Source organism: Molothrus aeneus, chromosome 24 (assembly GCF_037042795.1).
Source record: "Molothrus aeneus isolate 106 chromosome 24, BPBGC_Maene_1.0, whole genome shotgun sequence".
In the NCBI taxonomy this organism is placed as follows: domain Eukaryota; kingdom Metazoa; phylum Chordata; class Aves; order Passeriformes; family Icteridae; genus Molothrus; species Molothrus aeneus.
Window position 1 is genome coordinate 4,722,129 of NC_089669.1, and position 7,994 is coordinate 4,730,122.

At 49.7% G+C, this 7,994-nt stretch overlaps 1 protein-coding gene across 1 annotated transcript in view; it reads right to left on the minus strand.

Annotated features, from left to right (window-relative positions):
- The window catches only part of KCTD20 (potassium channel tetramerization domain containing 20), a 34,516-nt gene extending 27,459 nt beyond the window's left edge, over positions 1-7,057 (minus strand). The window contains exon 1 of the mRNA XM_066565038.1: positions 6,981-7,057. The gene's annotated coding sequence lies outside the window, so the exon portion shown is untranslated. The remainder of the gene's footprint in view (positions 1-6,980) is intronic.
- Between the last annotated feature and the right edge of the window lie 937 nt (positions 7,058-7,994).

Genomic DNA, 7,994 nt, shown 5'->3' on the forward strand with positions numbered 1-7,994 from the left:
TTGCCCAGAGGAAGAAGAAATGAGCTCACTTTCACGGAGGTTAAAGCTTCCTTACTCTATTTTTCTCCATTATTTGTTCCAGTCATGTTGAACTAGCAGATGATAGTGAGCACATGAACTGAGAGACTGAGAAAATCCACTGTGCTCATCTCCAGTCCATCCAGAAACTCTGCTGCTGCCATCACTTTCTCTCTTCCTGCCTTTTCCATCTTTTGTGGACCTCTCACTCCAGTTCATCTGAGCTACCAGAAAAACCTGAGAATTGCAGTCATTCAGTTACAAACCAGGCACCACTTAGAAAAAAATTCATGTGAATGGTTATTAAACTGAGCATAGAGCTCCAAGTGGAGCAGATGCTTAATCCTGACAGTTTACAGGACATGCAGTGGCATCACGTGGGCTCCCAGCTTCATTTCAGGAGATGTGACCAGCTGCTGTCCCAGCACAGCGAGCCACAGAGCTGGGCTCCAAGGGACTCAGCTATGCCTTCTAGCCCAGGAACGACATTGCTTGAAAACCCTTCTTTTATTAAACATGGCCTTGTTGTTTACATCTTCCTCATCTGTTTTGCAAAGCTTTGCATAGAATCCAGGTGGCAGCAGCAATCATTAACTGTTACACACCACTTCCACTGCTGTCACAAGGGTCACTTCTCCTGTTTCTGTGGCTGCCAAGCTCTGCCTCCTTCTGAAAACTTCCTGATTCAATGGACTAAACTCTGACACCCAACCCAGGTCAGGGACACAGCACTGTTGTATGGGAGCTGGTGAGGAAATGCATTCATTTCCCAGTTCTTGGAAATGCTGCTGCCACTGAAAGCAGGACTGACTAATACACTCTAATCTAGACTATTTGTCCACAGATGGCAGAGGCAGACCTGACACAGAGCTGTACTCTCATTTCTCTATCTTTAGTCCATTTCTATCACCTCTTTTTTATTGCTTCTTTTGGCTACTTCTGTATTGAATCTCGGGCAGCTTTTTATTCTTGCAGTAAAAAGCTGAGTAATCCTCAGTCACTCTGACAGTGGGATCCATATGACTGCTCCATTTTATGGTTCACAAGGGTATTTCTGTATTTGTGTGTTCAGTAGTAAAACCAAAGCAATGGCTGAACATTCCTGCTCCCAGGAGCAATCCATGGATTAACACAATTTTTAACAGCTGCACACAACACATTTGAGGTTGTTCTGAGGGCAAGAAGAACAAAACAATCATAAATTGTAGAAGAAATTACTGAATGTTGAGCTTCAGCAGCTACAGCCCATGTTCAATGCTGCCTCCAAGACTAACAGACATCGATTTTCCTTCTCAATTTCAGGCTTGTGCTTATGGACCAGCTGCCCTTCAAAAGTCCTTAGTGCTCTTTTGTGCTCCAAAAAGTGGATCCAAAGCCCACAGGGGCCAGTGAAGAGGCTGGAGGACACATTGTGACTGCAAATTAGAACTGCAGCAAGACACAGGAGGAGAAATGGTTGTGAAAAGTGATGGAATAAGACAGGGAAGGGAGGCAGGTCCCAGGACTTCAGCTACTTCAGCACCTGTGATTATTGTAACACTCCCAGTACACATCCCCTCCCCACTACCTGGATTACAAGTCCCAGCTTCTGTGCACTCTCATGGCTCAGAACAAGGAGGCTGTTCAGTGAACAATTCACATGGCAAGGCCATGCAAAAGCCACAGACCCAAAACTGCACCAACCTTGGCAAAGATGGTCCAGCAGTGCTACCCCACTGTCATGTTGGAATTGGAGGGGATATTGAGATGAGAAACCTGAAATCAGAGTGGCTTTCATCAGCAGCCCTGCCAGGTCTCCCCCAAAACCAGATATTGCAATCAAACTGTTTCTACAACAATATTAATGACACCGAATTGGTAATTTCTAAACTTTACTTAGCTTTAGTTATGCTATTTATGAATAAATGAAGAAAAAAATGCTGATGGTTCCCCATTCTTTTAGATTTTCCCCCACAGAAAAGATGTTTGTTGTGCTGCTTGTCTAGATGTGGGTTAAATTAGCCAGTAATGCACTGATCCTCCGGCTAAATTCACTTTTTATTAAGAAACTCATTTAAAAATCAGATCTTTTAGACAGCTCAAGTGACTTTTATCAGCAGGCACCAACTCAGCACTTTTCTTGTAAAGAAGAGCTCATTATCCACACACTCCTCTGGGATCTCCAAGCAGAACACAGCAGTTCCAGCGTCCATCCCAAGCTGAAGCTTTCAGAAGACTCACTTTGCATTAATTAGGCAGGATGTGACTTTCTAGGAGGAGGAAGAATTTTCGACAGTGGCTTTGGCAAGCACAGGCACCAAAGAGAGAGCTCACAGGTGCTATTTCAGGAGTGCTGCAAGGCTCCTTCCCCCACATTTGGCTGCTGAGTTGGCCTTTCATTGTGCAGTGACTTTCCAAACAGCCTCTGCAGCTCTGTGATGCAATTATTAATCCAGTCCCACTGCCTGGCCAATGTCCCTTGGTGATGACAGCTTTTGGCAAAGGGGGACAAAGGTGTTGTTAACTACAGCACTGGAGCCTTACAGCAAATTCATTACACAGGGTGAAATGTTATTTACTTATCTCTACACCCAAATTTTCTGCTTATGGGTGTTCAGGAGTTTAAGTAGAATGAACAGCAAGAGTTTTAAGCAATATTATACTTTGATTCTTCTGAATGTACTGCTACACAGTGAACTGAACACTTGGCTGCCTGTCGTGGGCACATGGAACGAGTTCAAGATGAGGTCGAGTGACAAACACACCCTGGCATGGCCCAAACTCAGGGCTGAAAGTATCAACTGATAAAATGAGATGATGATTCTTACTTCTCATGACCTGTAAAGACAGACTGAGTCACCACACAAAAAATGTTACAATATCCTGAACAGAAAACTCCAGGCAAGTGGTTATGAAAGCTCTTGGACTCTGAGAAGGCAGGACTGAGCATGCCAAAACATGAAGGTACTTCAAAGAGACTGAGGTAAGATCAGATTTATGATCCAATCAGCTGAAGTAAGAGAGTTCCTCAAGCCTGATGGTTAAAAATACTTTGGGGATGCAAATATTGATGACTGGTGTGCAGAGCTCAGGTAAGGACACCTCTGGAGCACAGGAAAGCTGTGGGAACTCAGCACATCACTCTGGATGTCCAGAGTTACCCAGAGAACCCTTGGGGGGCACAGAAATCCTGGAATGTTGCCAGGAGCATCTGGTGGCTTGATTTCGATCCCTCTAGGGATGTGCCACCTGTTTGGGGACATGAGAGTCACTTGGGAGTGACTGGTGCAGGAATGATGGATTTACAGGGTGAAATACAGATTTTAGGGTTTTTGGTACAGGGGGGTTATGGAGACAAGATGGAGGGATCAGGGTGTGTCTTGTCCTTCTTTCTTCTTCTTGTCATCCATTTTCTGTGGTGATGTTGGCACTTGGGGATTGGTTCATGGTAAAGGTGCACTTGCTAATATGGGTGAAAGGTATTGGGAAATAAAGGTAAATATGATGTATGTAGTTTTTAGTATAAAAAGACACGACCGCCCCGTGGGTGGGCAGAGTGCCCTTGGCTGCCTTGCAGGTCAGACCTGTGCTGGGCAGACAGAAAATTCTGGAGATAAGAAATAATAAACGATCTGAAGAGCGAGAAACTGAAGAGTCCAGACTCGTCCTTTGAAGTGTGGGCAGTCCCAGAACCACCCTACCCGTGTCTGGGCACAGACAGACAGACGGCAGGACAGACAACAAAGACAGACGGCCGGACAGACAACAAAGACAGACGGCCGGACAGACAACAAAGACAGACGGCCGGACAGACAACAAAGACAGACGGCCGGACAGACAACAAAGTGTAACCTGGAGTGATTTTATACTGGACACATCCAGCAGCTCTAGATGGATCTCAGCTGTACATTTCTGTTAGCACAGCCAGTGATGAATTGGGGGTGATGAATCTGGAATTACTCTTATCTGCCACTTCAAGAACTGCCTCCAAAGCTTTCCAGAAAATAAACAAGCCCAAGAAAACCCCATATTCACTTTCTCTGTCTGCAGGTACAGGCACTTTACATCCAACAGCTCAAATGACTTTGCTACTTGGTTCTCAGCACTGTTAGAAGGATAGAAATAACCAGTTGGGTTCTTTCACCTACAACTTCCAGCTGCCCCTGCAGCTTGACTGAGCTCACTGAACTTCACTCATTTATAGAGAGCAACTACAAAACAGACAGCTCCCCCAAAATAAAATGATGTAATGAACTCCTACCAGAAAGATCATTCCTTTCAAGCCCGAATCAAACATAAAACTCATCCTCTTTAATTCTGGCAGCACAAGACAGCATCAAAAGAGATCAAAAAGCATTTCATGTGCTGCAAATTAGTCTGTCTTGAAACAAACACCAAAAAATCAGCACATGCCTATTTCCATGACAGCAGAACTTACTTTAACCTGTCCTTAATGGCTTGAAGATAAGTTGAAGTGAGTCTAGACAATCTTCTGCACAGGCTTCCCTTGGTTTACATAAGCTGCTGCATTTCAGCCATAAGATCAGAACATGGATGTTATTATGGAAAATAAAGATAATTTTTGTACAGGCTGCTCTGCAAAAGAGCATTTGTTAGTGATGTAAGTACAGAGTTATGCTATAAACAGTGTATTTATTTTAGCAGAAGGAGGCTGCTTCCCTAAACAGAATAATAATAAAGGCACATAGAAATCCAGTCTGGAGAATAATAACTCTCACAAGCAGCTTTGCCTACACACTAACCCACAGTTCCTGACCCAAATAATTCATGTTTTGATGCTCAGATCACTGAAAACACTTCTGAGAACGGAGCCCTGAGGTATTTATAACCCTCCAAGGCAGGTGACTGTGAGCAGTGCAGCCCCACAGCCCCTGCACAGGGTAAACAAGGACACACCTGAACAGGGAAAGCTCAGGGTTCCTGTTGATCCCAGACACAACTTCCTTGCCATGAGCTGTTTGTGACTGCTGCTAATGCCAGCAGGAAGGACTGCACTGAGCTGAGGATGAGGCTCTCAAGGGATCACAGGGGAACTTTCTGCCATAATCTACAGCTACAACACAATTTGGGGTGCAGCAACCCCAGCAAAACAATTCAGAACACTCTTCCTACAGAGGTTCTCAATCTCCCAGGGTTACAGAATCCCAGGATGGTTTGGGAAGGAAGAGACCCCAAAGCTCATCCTGTTTCAGCTCCTGCCATGGGCAGGGGCACTTTCCACTGTCCCAGGCTGTTCCAAGCCCTGTCCAGCCTGGCCTTGGACACTTCCAGGCATGGGGCATCCACAGCTGCTCTGGGCAACCTTTGCCAGGGCCTCACCACCCTCACAGGAAGATTTTTTTCCCAATATCCCATCTAAATCTACTGTCAGGGTGAAGCCCTTCCCCCTTGTCCTGCCACTCCAGGCCCTTGTAAACAGTTTCTCTCCATCTTTCTGCAGACACCTTTCAGCTCCTGGAAGGCCACAGTAGAGTCACCCCAAACCTTCTCTTTTCCAGCTTGAACAACCCCAAATCTCAGCCTTTCCTGACAGCAGAGCTGCTCCATCCCTCTGATCATCTCAGTGGTCTCCTCCAACAGCTTCATGTCCTTCCTGTACTGGACCCCAGGGCTTCAGGCAGCTCTGCAGGTGGAATCCAACCTGAGCAGGGCAGAGGGGGAGAACCCCCCTTCCTCTGCTGCCCACACTGGGGGAGCAGCCCAGGGCTCTGGGGGCTCTGGGTCCAACACACCTGACCAGGGCATGTCCAAGCAACTCATGGATTGAGGCAACAGCCTGGATTGATACTGGAGGTTGACCTGACCCTGATGCAGCACCTGGACCTTGGTCTTATTAAACCTCATACCCAAGACTGCATTTTTATCACCCCTTCCCTGAAGAGCCTCGGGTCACTGAGATGGCAGAACAGAGACAGGCAGGATCACAGCTGACACAAAAATGTGCCTATGAGCAGAGGTGGACTGAGGTTTCACCCACTCATTTCCCCTCACCCATTTAGGGGAAAACCCCTAAGAAATTCCTGCTCCTTTCAAAGCACAGTGGGGCCAGAAAAGAGGGATGAAAAGGAAGGTTAATTCAAGCCAAAAAACACGTTTAAGAACAACACAGCACCAGCCTAGAGCCCGAGAACACGTGTAGGAGGGTGGTGTGTGTCCAGCCAGTACCCCAAGGGGAGGCTGGTTCCATTCTGGGGGTGGTGGACACAGCACAGGGCACTGGGCACAGCCCAGGAAAATGTGAACACCTCAGGAACACGAGGATGCAGTGCTAACCCAGGGATAACAGCCCCAGCCCCCCACCAAACACAGAGGGTAGGAGACACTCCAAAGACCCCTTTGTAAGTAAACACCACAAAGTGGCAGCACCCCCATCCTCACAGATGGCCTCTGTCAGTGCACACAATGCTCTGTCCCCAAACACCCTCAGAGCAGCCCCCAAAGCTCTCCCAGCCCCTCCAAAGCACATTCACAACAACAGAGTCTGCTGTGACCCCCAGACACCCCCTCAGCCCCACAGCTCACTCCAGGATATCCCGTGTGACCCTCAGACATTCCCTCAACCCCACATCCCCTGAGATAGCCAGACACCCCCAGACCCGTCATCCATGTCCCCTGTGATCCCCAGATACCCCCGAACCCCCTCCAAAGCCCATTCACAACAACAGAGCCCCCTGTGACCCCCAGCGAGCCCCTCAAGCCCTCTCCCCCTGTCTCCTGTGACCCCCAGGCCCCTCTCGGCCCCGCACTATCCTCTGTGCCTGCCGGGCCAGGAAAGCCCCCCCCAGCCCCCTTTTCCGGACACAGAGCGCACTGCGGGCGCCCCCAGGCCCGTAACCGCCCTCAAAGCACCGAGAGCACGGAAAAGACCCCCAGAAGGTCAGAGGAGAGCGGGAAGGGGCCCCCAAAGCCCCGCGGAGTCCACGACCGGCCCACGGCCCACCGCCCCCCGAGGCCTCACTCACCGCGTCCCCGCCGCGGCCGCTCCCTCAGGCGGGCGGGGCCCCGCCTCTGAGCCCCGCCCCCCGCCCACGCCGCCATCTGATTGGATAAGTTCCGTGATTGGCTTCCCCAATTAGCCAATTGGAACCGAGAGAGCAGGAGGGGGCGGGGCGAGAGGGGGCGGTGCCCGCGGGGAGCGGAGCCCTCCCAGTCCAGCCCAGTCCAGCCCAGTTCCCTCCCAGTTCCCTCCCACAGCCCCTTTCTGTCCTTAAAACGCCTCCCAGTCCCATCCACTCCGCTCTAAGTCTATCCCAGTCTCCTCCCACAGCCCCTTTTTGTCCCTAAAAGCGCCTCCCAGTTCCATCCACCCCCCTCCAAGTCCATCCCCGTATATCCCAGTCTATGCCGGTGCCCCCCGGTGGTTCCAGAGCCCTTCTAGTGCCCCTTTTGTTCCTAAAAGTCCTCTTCTTGTCCCTCCCAGTTTATCCCAGTGCCTTAACAGTCCACTCCCAGTGCCCTTTTTGTCCCTAAAAATGCCTCACAGTCCTTCCCAGTCCTGTCCAATCCCTCCCAAATCCCATTCAATCCCCTTCAAGTCTATCCCAGTCACTCCCAGCTCATCCCAGTGCCTTCCAAATCTATCCCAGTCACTCCCAGCTCATTCCAGTTTATCCCTGTGGCCTCCAAATCTATTCCAGTCACTCCCAGTCCATACCACTCTATCCCATTACCATCCCAGTGGCCTCCCAGTGCCCTTTTTGTTCCTAAAAGTGTATTTTTTGTCCCTCCCAGTCCCTTCAAAGCCCATCCCAGCCCCTCCCAATTACCCGTAGAACCCCACATCGTGTGTGCCCAAACATCCCCGGGTGTGCTCGGGGGCCGGTGGGCACCTCCCGGTGTGCTCCCACCTCCCGCTGCTCCGGGACCGCTGCGCCGCTTTCCCCTTTTCCCCCTGGGGGAGAGAAAGGACGAACCCCGCTCGTGGAGCTGCTCCCGGTGTGTTCCGGGATCGCTCCGTCCTCCCGAAAGAGGAGGAG